This window comes from Lampetra planeri, chromosome 57, assembly GCF_965212315.1.
Source record: "Lampetra planeri chromosome 57, kcLamPlan1.2.h2, whole genome shotgun sequence".
NCBI lineage: Eukaryota > Metazoa > Chordata > Hyperoartia > Petromyzontiformes > Petromyzontidae > Lampetra > Lampetra planeri.
In genome coordinates this window covers 3659943-3678954 of record NC_136163.1, presented here as the reverse complement: position 1 = coordinate 3678954, position 19012 = coordinate 3659943, and the positions used below count along the sequence as shown (strand labels likewise).

The 19012-nt window shown below is 44.3% G+C and overlaps 3 non-coding genes across 3 annotated transcripts; 1 reads left to right on the top strand and 2 right to left on the bottom strand.

Moving 5' to 3' along the window:
* Nucleotides 1-5215: 5215 nt before the first annotated feature.
* Nucleotides 5216-5287, bottom strand: TRNAC-GCA (transfer RNA cysteine (anticodon GCA)). Its single transcript has one exon. It is a non-coding gene; the product is annotated as a tRNA-Cys (tRNA).
* Nucleotides 5288-5475: 188 nt separating this feature from the next.
* On the bottom strand, nucleotides 5476-5548 carry TRNAV-CAC (transfer RNA valine (anticodon CAC)). The gene has a single exon. It is a non-coding gene; the product is annotated as a tRNA-Val (tRNA).
* A 498-nt stretch (nucleotides 5549-6046) lies between these two features.
* On the top strand, nucleotides 6047-6118 carry TRNAE-UUC (transfer RNA glutamic acid (anticodon UUC)). Its single transcript has one exon. It is a non-coding gene; the product is annotated as a tRNA-Glu (tRNA).
* Nucleotides 6119-19012: the final 12894 nt, after the last annotated feature.

Here is a 19012-nt window from a genome sequence, read left to right as displayed (position 1 = left end):
AAATTTATATTTTTTAAAATATTATTTTACTACGCAAATTCACTCCGGTAAAAAAAAAAATCTCGACGTGTCCTGCCAAATTTTTGCACAATTTACAAAAAATATATTTTTTTATAAATTCCAGCTCTGGGTATAAACCAAACCATCCGTTAAGCTTCCGATATCCCACCTAACATAATCTGCTCGCTCATGCGGTGGCAATGCATGCGAATACAAAGACAAAGCTCCCCTGTACAGCCTTCACACACAGTAGAGACAAGGGCTATCATCGATGGGGGAAGCCCAAGGTCCGGTGGTGGTTTCTGTGAGCGGGAATCGAACTCGGGTCACCGGGTTTGTAGCGCAGTGCACTAACCACTGCGCCACCGTTCCCCTATGAATACAAATATCACCCATATAGCCTTGCCAGACTGTTGGGGCAAGTGCTGTTAGCGACCACCTATGAAGGCCGGTATACACACGATCGGGTGTGTGGCTAGCACTACTCCCGACCGCCTTTGTCTCCCTCGTGGCGACGTTTACACACCGCAGCATGTACTAATTTGAGGCTGGGTCGACCTACACGCATTTAACTTACGCACACAAACACATTCCTGTGGAGGGGGCTGGTAGGAACGTTGAGTTGCTCGGTCAATGGCCAGGGTCAACGGCGGCGTAGTGTATTCCGCAAATATGGCCGACTGTGAGGGCGGGCACAAGCCGGCGTGAGTAGGTTAAACGTTGAGTTTTATAAGGGCACCACGGGGTGACCAGCCCCTCCCCACCCACCCCCCACCCAGCACCACCCTCCCCACCCAGTCCCTTCCTACCCTCCCCTCTCCACCCAGCCCTACCCCTCCCATTTTTGGATGCACGACGAACAGACGGACACAATAATCCCCTGTGGGCTGGTGTAACCAGGAGATTCCTACCAGTATTAAGCATTGACTCTGCAGCTTGTGGCAACGACACACCGAATGTCGCTTGTCCCGAGCCGATTCTGCTGACGAAGATGCAGCGGTGGTTGATGGGATGTGTTCAAAATTACCTTTTTTTAATTCGTTTTTTTTTCTTCATCTTGGTTCTTTCGGTAAAGTCACGTAGAAGGAAAATAATAAAAAAATAAAAATAAAACATAATAAAATACAATTCTCACGACGTTTCGGCCACAACGCAAGCAGCCGTCTTCAGGTGGAGAACAGGTCTGTCAAGTAGACAGAGTCTGAATGGCACGCTGCTCGCGTTGTGGCCGAAACGTCGTGAGAATTATTTTATTATGTTTTATTTTTATTATTTTATTATTTTCCTTCTACGTGACTTTACCGAAAGAACCAAGAAGATGAATCGCTACAGTCACGAAAGCTTTAAATCGAAATTTAGTTTTTTTTTATTTTAAATACGCGCTGAAGTCAAAAACGAAAGAGGGGACATTATGCGCATTAATGCAAATTAAGCTTGCTTCGTTTGAATGTGCGATGATATTTCATTATTTACGTAGAAAACTCACACTTTAGATTTAATGACCGAGCCGTTAATTTGAAAGCGAATTTTAACGGCGCCACCACCAGCGTTGCCTCTTCCGCACTGTGATTGCTCCACCGCACGAAGACAAAGACCCACCCCCCCCCCCCCCAGTAGAACTTTAACATAATGTCATGGCAAGCGCTGTGCGCGAGCACCTTTGAAGGCCGGAACGGTAAACGATGAGGTGGGTTTGCCACCACCACGCCCGACCGCCTTTGTCTCCCCAGTGGCGATGCTTAAAAACCACACCGGGTGCTCATTTGAGGCCGAGTCGACCTAGGGGAGGCCCGGTACCGGTGGAAATAACGTCACTGGTGTTTTCACAGCAAAAGCGCGGCAACCGCTGCGCCACCGCTCCCCACAAACAATCAACGCACTCACACAAAAGACAAGGATCCCCCGTATAGCCTTAACAGCCTGTTGGGGCAAGTGCTGTTAGCGAGCACCTATGAAGGTTGGCACAAAGGGGGTGAGCGGCCAGCACCGTGCCCGGCCGCCTTTGTCTCCCCAGTGGCGATGTTTACGACACATGCAAGCGCACGCAATACACGCTGTTTCCCACGCACTGCGGGGAATTGATCGTTCTATCAAACAGAAATGGGATCATGCAAAGCCACGGTACTGCATAAGCAGCGCCGGGTGTTTAACGCATGATTTAACTTCAGAGCCATTACACCTCGCGGCGAAAGACAACGATAATGTGAAAATATTTGAAACGTGTCCGCGAAAAATATCGCAAATTGATATTAAACCAATTTCCCGAGGTAAGGATGTTATTATTTTTTTAAAGCCTCTTAATGTGCATCTATATCTGTGATTCACATTCATAATACAAATATGAAAATTGAGGTTTTTAGTTTGAGTCATAGAGACCCCAGTGATGAAATGCGCAATCTCACTCATCGCTGTGCTTGGCCTCGGAACCAGTGGTGGAAATTCCACGTTTCCAATGGCACAGAAAAAACCCAAACATTGACATAATACTAACACCACCCTAGTCACTAACAACAACAACCGCCATTCGCCACTAAGTGGCGGTGACGTCACCACGACGCTTGTGCCAGGCCATGTGCACCTTGAGGCCACGTGAAGTGTCGAACGCCCGCTGGCAGGAGGTCACGGGGCAGACCCAAGTGCCACGGGTCGACTGACTGAGATGACCGAGATGACTGGCTGATGCACCACCTGTGCCCCCTACTGTGCCAACTTGTTGTGCTTTAGCCACCCGGCACTCCGCTCGTTGTTGTGAGCGTCGCTCCTCCGCCATCCGTTGTTGTTGGAGGGCGACTGCCTCCAACTGCCCAGTAGCGTCCTTCACGAGCCTCCTCCACAGAGGCCGATCTTGACACCGCTGGTACCAGTCATCGGCAAGTCCACTCAGCTTCACATCCTCCTGTACCACATCACTCCATCTCTTCTCTAGCACGTACCGCGCCCGTTTAGCCCCCTCGATCCGGCCGAACAAAAGCTGTTTAGGCATGCGGTGGCTGGGCATGCGGGCTACATGATCCAGCCAACGCAGCCTTGTCTGCCGGAGAAGCTCACCGATGGGACTTTGCCCAGATCTTTCAAGGATTTGTGAGCTCCTCACACACTAACACTACCCTAGTCACTAACACCGCCCGTGACCCCCACGTGTTGTGTGTGCGGTGTGGAAAGGGTTCATCGGTTTCTTTTTCACCCTTTCCCAAAGGGTGAAAGGGGATTGTGGGAGGGCAGATTGCATCATCAATCAATTAAATAGTTTTACTTTTGTATAATAATAAACTGAGAGCACAATGAGACGGAAAAGGTGGCATTACCGTGTCGATTCTGAGCGAGTTTCCGTTAAAATGCGGTGGAAAAAAACCCAGCAAACCTCAATAATGAATTGGATATTATTTAAATGTAAACTAAACCATTTTCATGTTAGCAGGCAAAGGCCCCCTGAACGATGTGGGGCTCTTTTATCGGAAGCGACCTCGCCACAAACGATAACAACCATTCGGTGCTGGGCCTCCCCTAGGTCGACTCAGCCTCAAATTAGTACCAGGAGAGACAAAGGCACTTGCCCCAAAAAGTCTGTTGAAGCTCTACGGGGGGTCTTTGTCTTGGTCACAACAAAGGGGCCGTCCATAAATGACGTCACGCGATTTTGGACGATTTTTGACCCCCCCCCCTCGTCACACGGCGTCACAAAAAGTCAGACCCCCCCCCCCCTCAAATATGACGTCACAAAGCTCTGCCCCCCCCCCCCCCAAAAAAAAAACATGCTTCAAATCGCTTTAAACTATTGTCATTGTAGTGCGTATTTAATGTGGCGCTGCACTCTGATGTTGTAGGAGAAAACATTTATTAAAACGTCTATTTAATAAAGTAGAACGTGTTGTCTATATTTATTTAAAGTTGCGCATTTGATGTGACGTCACGGGGAGGGGGGGGCAGAGCTTTATGACGTCATATTTGAGGGGGGTCTGACTTTTGGTGACGCCTTGTGACGAGGGGGGTGGTCAAAAATAATCCACAATCGCGTGACGTCATATATGGACGGCCCCTTTATTGTGACCAAGGCAAAGATCCCCCGTAGAGCTTCAACAGACTTTTTGGGGCAAGTGCATTTGTCTCTCCTGGCACTAATTTGAGGCTGAGTCGATCTAGGGGAAGCCCAGCACTGAATGGTTGTTGTACACAAGCCGGTAAAGTCACGTGGATGGGTTCAAAGAAAATAACAAAAAATAACAACAAAAAACGACGACCGTTCGATCACAACACAAGCGATCGTCATCAGGAGGAAATCGCTTTTGTTGTGATCGAAACGTCGGTTTTTTTGTTATTTTTTTCGTCCTTTTCTTTGAACCTATCCACGTGACTTTACCGAAAGACCCAAATAATATGAATTCCTGCGGAGGGAGCTGGTAGGAACGTTGGGTTGCTCGGTCAATGGGCAGGGTCAACGGCGGCGTGGTGTATTCCGCAAATATGCCCGACTGTGAGGGCGGGCACAAGCCGGCGTGAGTAGGTTAAACGTTGAGTTTTATAAGGGCACCACGGGGTGACCAGCCCCTCCCCTCCCCGCCCAGCCCCACCCCTCCCAGCCCCACCCTCCCCACCCAGCCCCTCCCCACCCAGCCCCTCCCCACCTTCCCCATCCAGCCCCTCCCCACCCTTCCCACCTTCCCCACCCAGCCCCATACCCACCCTCCCCACCCAGCCCCTCCCCACCCAGCCCCTCCCCAACTTCCCCACCCAGCCCCTCCCCACCTTCCCCACCTTCCCCACCCAGCCCCATACCCACCCTCCCCACCCAGCCCGTCCCTACCTTCCCCACCCAGCCCTTCCCCACCCTCCCCACCCAGCCCCTCCCCACCCTCCCCTCTCCACCCAGCCCCACCCATCCCATTTTTGGATGCACGACGGACGGACGGACACAATAATCCCCTGTGGGCTGGTGTAACCAGGTGGTGATTCCTACCAGTATTAATTCCTGCAGTCACGAAAGCTTTAAGTGAAGATTTCACACAAGCAGTGCTGCTCTGCCCTCTATCGTAAGATCCGTGTAAGCACGTCCCCGTCTTCTGAGCTGACATTTCCTGAGAATAAGACCCATTAAGGAATGTGTAACATCGCTACGTCAACATTGCGTTACGTTGAGTGCCGCGCGCGCGGTTATCATCGAAGGAGATTCGTTAGCAGTATTTAATTTGGGATGAGGGAATTTAAAAAAATAAAATAGAGGGGGCACTCGGATTTGAACCGGGGACCTCTTGATCTGCAGTCAAATGCTCTACCACTGAGCTATACCCCCCAGATGCTCAGCTGAGGGACCGGTGTCGTATATGAAGCCAATCGCAAGACGGTTTAGTTGAGAAAAAGATAAACGCTTCAAAGATAATGTGATACACGTATATTTAAATTTTGGTTTGTCGGAAAAGATTTTTAAAAACAGGTTTTAAAAATGTTTAGGTAAATGTAAAATAAAATAAAATCAAAATATGTTTCCGCCCGGTTTCGAACCGGGGACCTTTCGCGTGTGAGGCGAACGTGATAACCACTACACTACGGAAACTGCCACGTACGCACTCGCAAAATACCGCCCCATAAATGGTCACTCTATACAACAACTGCATATCACTGTAACCTTAAATGAAAAAATATGTGTGTGTATCATATAGGCGACGTGGTTGGGCATTGGCATTTCTTTTCAGCATTTCTCGCATGTGCACGAAGAGAGGCTCTTGCCCGAAACGTCGCCATTCCTCTATCGTTTTCTTTGAAGGCCGCGTAGTGACGAGTGCGTTTAGTTATTTCAAATTATTCATTAATTCTGCGTGTGCCCCATTACCAAATCAGCAACAGCATCGCCAATCATTTTTTTTTACATTTATATATACACGTTTGTAAACGTACACGTTTATTAACGTATATCTCAACGACATCTGGCACATTCAATCGTGGCCGTTTTAACAATTGTATTTTTTTACAAAATAATCGTATCCGTGCAACCACGCGAATTGGATAGACAACGGTGGCTATGTAAGGCTTTAATGTACTGAGGCTGTCACCTTCCCATATGGTCTAGTGGTTAGGATTCCTGGTTTTCACCCAGGCGGCCCGGGTTCAATTCCCGGTATGGGAACTAATTTTTATTCATTTTATTTTAAAGTCTTACATCAGTATAAGCTGTCTCTTACAAACACACACAATTTATTCTTTTTCAACGGTGATCGGTGGTGATTGCAAATGTTTAATTATGTTACCGAAACGAACTCAAACGTGTCGCAACAATTAACAAAATGATAGGTACATTTTAAACTGTTCTACCTTAACATACCACTAGGCTGTAGGCCAGGGCCGTGTAGAACTTTAAACCCATACAGAGTGTCCTGAAAGGCACGACACATCGGGTTATTATATTTGTTTCAACACATCAGAAATGGTTATTACATTTTTTTTAACAAATGTTCAAATTGGCTTCCATCTTAAACATTAAATCATGCATCCGTGAATTGTCTTTTGAAATGAATTAAGGACCACATTAAATTCAGATTCGCAGGTGTAATATTTGACCATTCATCAATTATTAATGTTTTGTCGCCTCAATTAATTCAGGGTTCTCGATCGAGTTTTTAAAAATGTCATCTGAAAGAAGATGAATATAAATGTAAATAGTGATCATATGTAAAAAAAAAATATGTTAATTTAAAGAATAAACAATTACAATGTTACATCATGGGACCTCCTTTGTCAGTACTAAAATATGAGAATAGGTTTTCCCCTTTTTTCTGGCAACAAAACAGCTGTGTTAAGATGTTAAAACACAAAACTGAAACCTTTTTAGAAGGAATCACGTCTGCATTAACCACAATACTTGTGGTCAGAATGCAAACAAAAAACACACTGATAATTCACTGGTCAACAAAAAAAATCCATGTTTTTCTGGCCTGGACTTTTGCAGCTGTTTTAGACTAATTTCAGGGTGCTGATTCCAAATCTGATCTCAGATTTGCTCTATCACATCTCATTTTTATGCTATCGGCATACCCGATTTTCATTGATTTTTCCCGAAATTAACTCTGTCACTTATGATTGCAAGTTGTTGCGAGTCAGTGACTGCTTTAGTGTTAAAATATGGTGCTGTATTTTTAGGATAGTGTGTTTATAATATCATTTTATGTACACATCCACATTTATTTAATATTTTTCTTCTGCAACTTTTATTGAAAATGCAATATTTTATATCTCAAAAACCTGATGTGATAGGCCAGATTTGGAATCAGCACCCCAAAATTACATTAAAACCGTTGGAATACCTTATGCCAGAAAAAGTCTATTGACCAGTGATAATATATGGCATTGTCGTTGAAACTGATTGGTCCACACCGGAAACAGCTTTCTTTGGAGCCTAGTCTCAAACGGTGCCTTTTGGCGTGCCTTGGTCTAACACCTTTTGAGACTAGGTGCCACGTGTGTGTTAGCGGGTTCGCCGATTTGCGGATGGGGGGCTGTGAGAGAGTCGCCGATTAGTGAATTCAGGGATGCCGGTGTGTATGGGGGGTCGCCGATTCGTGGATGGGGGGGCTGTGAGGGAGTCACCGGTTCACGACGCCATGTAAGTAAGTACTGGGTTGTTATCGGGGGCACTGTGGAGCAGTGGAACGTGTTATTGATGCGGGAGATGTTGCGATTGTAACGGGATTGTGAGGGATTTTGGGGTTTTTTGTCGTTTAGGTTCCTTGGTTCCTTGCCTGCAGCCGGTTGCTGCTGCTGTGTTAACAGCCGGGACGGCTGTATTTTTAATGGAGGGGGTGATGTAATGACATAGCGCTGACTGTTGGACAGCAGCAGCAACTGCAGGTGGGCACTTAGCGCACACGCCGCTGAGCATATACACGGATGTGTGTGCCGGAAGGGTGGAGGAACTGGGGCAATGGTCATGATAGACCTCGTGTGGAAGCCCCTGGAACCTTCTAGAGCAGGGGTCCCCAACCCCCGGGCCGTGGCCTGGTACCGGTCCGTGGCCTGTTAGGAACCGGGCTGCACAGCAGGAGGTGAGAGCAGTTGGTGAGCGAGCGAAGCTTCATCATCTGTATTGACAGATGAAGCTTCATCATCTGTATTGACAGACGATGAAGCTTCATCATCTGTATTGACAGATGAAGCTTCTGTATTGACAGATGAAGCTTCATCATCTGTATTGACAGATGAAGCTTCTGTATTGACAGATGAAGCTTCATCATCTGTATTGACAGATGATGATGAAGCTTCATCATCTGTATTGACAGATGATGATGAAGCTTCATCATCTGTATTGACAGATGATGATGAAGCTTCATCATCTGTATTGACAGATAAAGCTTCATCATCTGTCAATACAGATGAAGCTTCATCATCTGTATTGACAGATAAAGCTTCATCATCTGTATTGACAGATGATGAAGCTTCTGTATTGACAGATGAAGCTTCATCATCTGTATTGAAAGCCGCTCCCCATCGCACGCATTACCGTCTGAGCTCCGCCTCCTGTCAGATCAGCGGCGGCATGAGATTCTCATAGGAGCGCGAACGGCACTATGCAAACTGCGCATGCGAGGGATCTAGGGTTGCACGCTCCTCATGAGAAGTCAGAATCCGACACTTAGTTTAGTTCGCGCGTGGCCCGCCCCCATTATTTTATTTACCACTTCCGTCCGCGCCTCTTTCCCGCACTACGTACTTGTCTCAGTCGCAGTTTTGGTAAGCACACGAGCTGCTAACCCCTAGTAGCCACAATGAGTAACACACAAACACAAGCTGCTAACCCCTAGTAGCCACAATGAGTAACACACAAACACGAGCTGCTAACCCCTAGTAGCCACAATGAGTAACACACAAACACAAGCTGCTAACCCCTAGTAGCCACAATGAGTAACACACAAACACAAGCTGCTAACCCCTAGTAGCCACAATGAGTAACACACAAACACGAGCTGCTAACCCCTAGTAGCCACGATGAGTAACACACAAACACAAGCTGCTAACCCCTAGTAGCCACAATGAGTAACACACAAACACAAGCTGCTAACCCCTAGTAGCCACAATGAGTAACACACAAACACAAGCTGCTAACCCCTAGTAGCCACAATGAGTAACACACAAACACGAGCTGCTAACCCCTAGTAGCCACAATGAGTAACACACAAACACAAGCTGCTAACCCCTAGTAGCCACAATGAGTAACACACAAACACAAGCTGCTAACCCCTAGTAGCCACAATGAGTAACACACAAACACAAGCTCTAACCCCTAGTAGCCACAATGAGTAACACACAAACACAAGCTGCTAACCCCTAGTAGCCACAATGAGTAACACACAAACACAAGCTCTAACCCCTAGTAGCCACAATGAGTAACACACAAACACAAGCTGCTAACCCCTAGTAGCCACAATGAGTAACACACAAACACAAGCTGCTAACCCCTAGTAGCCACAATGAGTAACACACAAACACAAGCTGCTAACCCCTAGTAGCCACAATGAGTAACACACAAACACAAGCTGCTAACCCCTAGTAGCCACAATGAGTAAAAACAAACGTCGCTGGAGAGCTTCTTTGAAAAGGGGGGAAGACCCAATGATGAACCCCCCCCCCCACCCCGGTCCGTGAAAAAATTGCCTTCCACGAAACTGGTCCCTGGTACCAAAAAGGTTGGGGACCGCTGCTCTAGAGGGTTCGAGAAGAGAGGCGCGGCTAGGGCGGAGCCAAGCCGCGCTGAGGGGAATAAAAGCAGGGGTGAGCGAGGGCTCCTGGCTGTCGGTTCTGGGAGTGGACTTGTCTCGTCGTCGCTGTCGTCGTCGCCGCCGTCGCCCGATCATTGCGCGGCCGGACAGTTGTTGGCTGTCTCGGTCGACGCTATCGTTGCAACGCGGAAAGGGTCGTGTCTGGGACGGGTAGTATGGCAGCGGGGTCGTGTGGTGGCGTGGGCTCGGCAACAACAATAACAAGGGCGGAGCGGTGCCCCCTGCAACCTCCTCGTCTCCGGCTGACTGTGTGTGCGATGCACACCACCTGCACGTACAGACGATACTGCACATGTGTTACAATTTACCAAACGTTATTGCTTAAAAGGGTTTAGTGTGGTTCTGAATTGTGCTTGCTGCTTCCAATGCTTTAATGTATGTATAATGTAGTTACTACGCCATTGATAATGTAGCTACCGCGCCACTGATAATGTTGCTACTACGCCACCGATAATGTAGCTACTACGCCACTGATAATGTAGCTACTACGCCAATGATAATGTAGTTACTACGCCACTGATAATGTAGCTACTACGCCACTGATTATGTAGCTACTACGCCACTGATAATGTAGCTACTACGCCACTGATAATGTAGCTACTACGCCACTGATAATGTAGCTACTACGCCACTGATAATGTAGCTACTACGCCACTGATAATGTAGTTACTACACCACTGATAATGTAGCTACTACGCCACTGATAATGTAGCTACTACGCCACTGATAATGTAGCTACTACGCCACTGATAATGTAGCTACTACGCCACTCATAGTGTAGTTACTACACCACTGATAATGTAGTTACTACGCCACTGATAATGTAGTTACTACGCCACTGATAATGTAGCTACTACGCCACTGATAATGTAGTTACTACGCCACTGATAATGAAGCTACTACGCCACTGATAATGTAGTTACTACACCACTGATAATGTAGTTACTACACCACTGATAATGTAGTTACTACGCCACTGATAATGTAGCTACTACGCCACTGATAATGTAGTTACTACGCCACTGATAATGTAGCTACTACGCCACTCATAGTGTAGTTACTACACCACTGATAATGTAGTTACTACGCCACTGATAATGTAGTTACTACGCCACTGATAATGTAGTTACTACACCACTGATAATGTAGTTACTACGCCACTGATAATGTAGCTACTACGCCACTGATAATGTAGTTACTACGCCACTGATAATGAAGCTACTACGCCACTGATAATGTAGTTACTACACCACTGATAATGTAGTTACTACACCACTGATAATGTAGTTACTACGCCACTGATAATGTAGCTACTACGCCACTGATAATGTAGCTATTACGCCACTGATAATGTAGTTACTACGCCACTGAAAATGTAGTAACTACACCACTGATAATGTACTTACTACACCACTGATAATGTAGTTACTACACCACTGATAATGTTGCTACTACGCCACTGATAATGTAGCTACTACGCCACTGATAATGTAGCTACTACGCCACTGATAATGTAGCTACTACGCCACTGATAGTGTAGTTACTACACCACTGATAGTGTAGTTACTATGCCACTGATAAGGTAGTCACTATGCCACTGATAATGTAGTTACTATGCCAATGTTTCGTTACTATGCCGCTAATAATGTAATCACTACGCCACTGATAGTGTAGTTACTACACCACTGATAATGTAGCTACTACGCCACTGATAGTGTAGTTACTACACCACTGATAATGTAGCTACTACGCCACTGATGATGTAGTTACTATGCCACTGATAATGTAGCTACTATGCCACTGATAATGTTGTCACTACGCCACTGATAATGTAGTTACTATGCCACTGATAGTGTAGTTACTACGCCACTGATAATGTAGTTACTATGCCACTGATAATGTAGCTACTACGCCACTGATAATGTAGTTACTATGCTACTGATAATGTAGCTACTACGCCACTGATAATGTAGTTACTATGCTACTGATAATGTAGCTGCTACGCCACTGATAGTGTAGTTACTACACCACTGATAATGTAGCTACTATGCTACTGATAATGTAGCTACTACGCCACTGATAGTGTAGCTACTACGCCACTGATAATGTAGTTACTATGCCACTGATAGTGTAGCTACTACGCCACTGATAATGTAGTTACTATGCCACTGAATGTGTAGTTACTACGCCACTGATAATGTAGTTACTATGCCACTGATAGTGTAGTTACTACGCCACTGATAATCTAGTTACTACGCCACTGATAATGTAGTTACTATGCCACTGATAGTGTAGTTACTATGCCACTGATAATGTAGTTACTACGCCACTGATAATGTAGTTACTATGCCACTGATAGTGTAGTTACTATGCCACTGATAATGTAGTTACTATGCCACTGATAGTGTAGCTACTACGCCACTGATAATGTAGTTACAATGCCACTGATAGTGTAGCTACTACGCCACTGATAATGTAGTTACTATGCCACTGATAGTGTAGTTACTATGCCACTGATAATGTAGTTACTACGCCACTGATAATGTAGTTACTATGCCACTGATAGTGTAGTTACTATGCCACTGATAATGTAGTTACTATGCCACTGATAGTGTAGCTACTACGCCACTGATAATGTAGTTACTATGCCACTGATAGTGTAGCTACTACGCCACTGATAATGTAGTTACTACGCCACTGATAATGTAGTTACTACACCACTGATAGTGTAGTTACTACGCCACTGATAATGTAGTTACTACGCCACTGATAGTGTAGTTACTACGCCACTGATAATGTAGTTACTACGCCACTGATAATGTAGTTACTACGCCACTGATAATGTAGTTGCTACACCACTGATAGTGTAGTTACTACGCCACTGATAGTGTAGTTACTATGCCACTGATAATGTAGTTACTATGCCACTGATAATGTAGTTACTACGCCACTGATAGTGTAGCTACTACGCCACTGATAATGTAGTTACTATGCCACTGATAGTGTAGCTACTATGCCACTGATAATGTAGTTACTACGCCACTGATAATGTAGCTACTACGCCACTGATAATGTAGTTACTATGCCACTGATAGTGTAGCTACTACGCCACTGATAATGTAGTTACTACGCCACTGATAATGTAGTTACTATGCCACTGATAATGTAGCTACTACGCCACTGATAATGTAGTTACTACGCCACTGATAATGTAGTTACTATGCCACTGATAATGTAGCTACTACGCCACTGATAATGTAGTTACTACACCACTGATAGTGTAGTTACTACGCCACTGATAATGTAGTTACTACGCCACTGATAGTGTAGCTACTACGCCACTGATAATGTAGTTACTATGCCACTGATAGTGTAGTTACTACGCCACTGATAATGTAGTTACTACGCCACTGATAGTGTAGTTACTACGCCACTGATAATGTAGTTACTACGCCACTGATAGTGTAGTTACTACGCCACTGATAATGTAGTTACTACGCCACTGATAATGTAGTTACTACGCCACTGATAATGTAGTTGCTACACCACTGATAGTGTAGTTACTACGCCACTGATAATGTAGTTACTACGCCACTGATAGTGTAGTTACTACGCCACTGATAATGTAGTTACTACGCCACTGATAATGTAGTCACTACGCCACTGATAATGTAGTTACTACGCCACTGATAATGTAGTTACTACGCCACTGATAATGTAGTTACTACGCCACTGATAATGTAGTTACTACACCACTGATAATGTAGTTACTACGCCACTGATAGTGTAGTTACTACGCCACTGATAATGTAGTTACTACGCCACTGATAGTGTAGCTACTACGCCGCTGATAATGTAGCTACTACGCCACTGATAGTGGAGCTACTACGCCACTGAAAATGTAGTTACTACGCCACTGATAATGTAGTTACTATGCCGCTGATAATGTAGCTACTACGCCACTGATAGTGTAGCTACTACGCCGCTGATAGTGTAGCTACTACGCCACTGATAATGTAGTTACTATGCCACTGATAATGTAGCTACTACGCCACTGATAATGTAGTTACTATGCACTGATAATGTAGCTACTATGCCACTGATAATGTAGTTACTACGCCACTGATAATGTAGCTACTACGCCACTGATAATGTAGTTACTACGCCACTGATAATTTAGTTACTATGCCACTGATAATGTAGTTACTACGTCACTGATAATGTAGTTACTACGCCACTGATAGTGTAGTTACTACGCCACTGATAATGTAGTTACTACGCCACTGATAGTGCAGCTACTACGCCACTGATAATGTAGTTACTACGCCACTGATAGTGTAGTTACTACGCCACTGATAATGTAGTTACTACGCCACTGATAGTGTAGTTACTACGCCACTGATAATGTAGTTACTACGCCACTGATAGTGTAGTTACTACGCCACTGATAATGTAGTTACTACGCCACTGATAATGTAGTTACTACGCCACTGATAATGTAGTTACTACACCACTGATAGTGTAGTTACTACGCCACTGATAATGTAGTTACTACGCCACTGATAGTGTAGTTACTACGCCACTGATAATGTAGTTACTACGCCACTGATAATGTAGTCACTACGCCACTGATAATGTAGTTACTACGCCACTGATAATGTAGTCACTACGCCACTGATAATGTAGTTACTACGCCACTGATAATGTAGTTACTACGCCACTGATAATGTAGTTACTACGCCACTGATAATGTAGATACTACACCACTGATAATGTAGTTACTACGCCACTGATAGTGTAGTTACTACGCCACTGATAATGTAGTTACTACGCCACTGATAGTGTAGCTACTACGCCGCTGATAATGTAGCTACTACGCCACTGATAGTGGAGCTACTACGCCACTGATAATGTAGTTACTACGCCACTGATAATGTAGTTACTACGCCGCTGATAATGTAGCTACTACGCCACTGATAGTGTAGCTACTACGCCGCTGATAATGTAGCTACTACGCCACTGATAGTGTAGCTACTACGCCGCTGATAACGTAGTTACTACGCCACTGATAATGTAGTTACTACGCCACTGATAATGTAGTTACTACACCACTGATAATGTAGTTACTACGCCACTGATAATGTAGTTACTACGCCCCTGATAATGTAGTTACTACGCCACTGATAATGTAGTTACTACGCCACTGATAATGTAGTCACTACGCCACTGATAATGTAGTTACTACGCCACTGATAATGTAGTTAGTACGCCACTGATAATGTAGTTACTACGCCACTGATAATGAAGCTACTACCCCACTGATAATGTAGTTACTATGCCACTGATAGTGTAGTTACTATGCCACTGATAATGTAGTTACTATGCCACTGATAGTGTAGCTACTACGCCACTGATAATGTAGTTACTATGCCACTGATAGTGTAGCTACTACGCCACTGATAATGTAGTTACTACGCCACTGATAATGTAGTTACTACACCACTGATAGTGTAGTTACTACGCCACTGATAATGTAGTTACTACGCCACTGATAGTGTAGTTACTACGCCACTGATAATGTAGTTACTACGCCACTGATAATGTAGTTACTACGCCACTGATAATGTAGTTGCTACACCACTGATAGTGTAGTTACTACGCCACTGATAGTGTAGTTACTATGCCACTGATAATGTAGTTACTATGCCACTGATAATGTAGTTACTACGCCACTGATAGTGTAGCTACTACGCCACTGATAATGTAGTTACTATGCCACTGATAGTGTAGCTATTATGCCACTGATAATGTAGTTACTACGCCACTGATAATGTAGCTACTACGCCACTGATAATGTAGTTACTATGCCACTGATAGTGTAGCTACTACGCCACTGATAGTGTAGTTACTATGCCACTGATAATGTAGTTACTATGCCACTGATAATGTAGTTACTACGCCACTGATAGTGTAGCTACTACGCCACTGATAATGTAGTTACTATGCCGCTGATAATGTAGCTACTACGCCACTGATAGTGTAGCTACTACGCCGCTGATAGTGTAGCTACTACGCCACTGATAATGTAGTTACTATGCCACTGATAATGTAGCTACTACGCCACTGATAATGTAGTTACTATGCACTGATAATGTAGCTACTATGCCACTGATAATGTAGTTACTACGCCACTGATAATGTAGCTACTACGCCACTGATAATGTAGTTACTACGCCACTGATAATTTAGTTACTATGCCACTGATAATGTAGTTACTACGTCACTGATAATGTAGTTACTACGCCACTGATAGTGTAGTTACTACGCCACTGATAATGTAGTTACTACGCCACTGATAGTGTAGCTACTACGCCACTGATAATGTAGTTACTACGCCACTGATAGTGTAGTTACTACGCCACTGATAATGTAGTTACTACGCCACTGATAGTGTAGTTACTACGCCACTGATAATGTAGTTACTACGCCACTGATAGTGTAGTTACTACGCCACTGATAATGTAGTTACTACGCCACTGATAATGTAGTTACTACGCCACTGATAATGTAGTTACTACGCCACTGATAATGTAGTTACTACACCACTGATAGTGTAGTTACTACGCCACTGATAATGTAGTTACTACGCCACTGATAGTGTAGTTACTACGCCACTGATAATGTAGTTACTACACCACTGATAATGTAGTTACTACGCCACTGATAATGTAGTTACTACGCCACTGATAATGTAGTTACTACGCCACTGATAATGTAGATACTACACCACTGATAATGTAGATACTACACCACTGATAATGTAGTTACTACGCCACTGATAATGTAGTTACTACGCCACTGATAGTGTAGCTACTACGCCGCTGATAATGTAGCTACTACGCCACTGATAGTGGAGCTACTACGCCACTGATAATGTAGTTACTACGCCACTGATAATGTAGTTACTACGCCGCTGATAATGTAGCTACTACGCCACTGATAGTGTAGCTACTACGCCGCTGATAATGTAGCTACTACGCCACTGATAGTGTAGCTACTACGCCGCTGATAACGTAGTTACTACGCCACTGATAATGTAGTTACTACGCCACTGATAATGTAGTTACTACACCACTGATAATGTAGTTACTACGCCACTGATAATGTAGTTACTACGCCCCTGATAATGTAGTTACTACGCCACTGATAATGTAGTTACTACGCCACTGATAATGTAGTCACTACGCCACTGATAATGTAGTTACTACGCCACTGATAATGTAGTTAGTACGCCACTGATAATGTAGTTACTACGCCACTGATAATGAAGCTACTACGCCACTGATAATGTAGTTACTATGCCACTGATAGTGTAGTTACTATGCCACTGATAATGTAGTTACTATGCCACTGATAGTGTAGCTACTACGCCACTGATAATGTAGTTACTATGCCACTGATAGTGTAGCTACTACGCCACTGATAATGTAGTTACTACGCCACTGATAATGTAGTTACTACACCACTGATAGTGTAGTTACTACGCCACTGATAATGTAGTTACTACGCCACTGATAGTGTAGTTACTACGCCACTGATAATGTAGTTACTACGCCACTGATAATGTAGTTACTACGCCACTGATAATGTAGTTGCTACACCACTGATAGTGTAGTTACTACGCCACTGATAGTGTAGTTACTATGCCACTGATAATGTAGTTACTATGCCACTGATAATGTAGTTACTACGCCACTGATAGTGTAGCTACTACGCCACTGATAATGTAGTTACTATGCCACTGATAGTGTAGCTACTATGCCACTGATAATGTAGTTACTACGCCACTGATAATGTAGCTACTACGCCACTGATAATGTAGTTACTATGCATCTGATAGTGTAGCTACTACGCCACTGATAGTGTAGTTACTATGCCACTGATAATGTAGTTACTATGCCACTGATAATGTAGTTACTACGCCACTGATAGTGTAGCTACTACGCCACTGATAATGTAGTTACTATGCCACTGATAGTGTAGCTACTATGCCACTGATAATGTAGTTACTACGCCACTGATAATGTAGCTACTACGCCACTGATAATGTAGTTACTATGCCACTGATAGTGTAGCTACTACGCCACTGATAATGTAGTTACTACGCCACTGATAATGTAGTTACTATGCCACTGATAATGTAGCTACTACGCCACTGATAATGTAGTTACTACGCCACTGATAATGTAGTTACTATGCCACTGATAATGTAGCTACTACGCCACTGATAATGTAGTTACTACGCCACTGATAGTGTAGTTACTACGCCACTGATAATGTAGTTACTACGCCACTGATAGTGTAGCTACTACGCCACTGATAATGTAGTTACTATGCCACTGATAGTGTAGTTACTACGCCACTGATAATGTAGTTACTACGCCACTGATAGTGTAGTTACTACGCCACTGATAATGTAGTTACTACGCCACTGATAGTGTAGTTACTACGCCACTGATAATGTAGTTACTACGCCACTGATAATGTAGTCACTACGCCACTGATAATGTAGTTACTACGCCACTGATAATGTAGTTACTACGCCACTGATAATGTAGTTACTACGCCACTGATAATGTAGTTACTACGCCACTGATAGTGTAGCTACTACGCCGCTGATAATGTAGCTACTATGCCACTGATAATGTAGTTACTATGCCACTGATAATGTAGTTACTACGCCACTGATAGTGTAGCTACTACGCCACTGATAATGTAGTTACTATGCCACTGATAGTGTAGCTACTATGCCACTGATAATGTAGTTACTACGCCACTGATAATGTAGCTACTACGCCACTGATAATGTAGTTACTATGCATCTGATAGTGTAGCTACTACGCCACTGATAGTGTAGTTACTATGCCACTGATAATGTAGTTACTATGCCACTGATAATGTAGTTACTACGCCACTGATAGTGTAGCTACTACGCCACTGATAATGTAGTTACTATGCCACTGATAGTGTAGCTACTATGCCACTGATAATGTAGTTACTACGCCACTGATAATGTAGCTACTACGCCACTGATAATGTAGTTACTATGCCACTGATAGTGTAGCTACTACGCCACTGATAATGTAGTTACTACGCCACTGATAATGTAGTTACTATGCCACTGATAATGTAGCTACTACGCCACTGATAATGTAGTTACTACGCCACTGATAATGTAGTTACTATGCCAC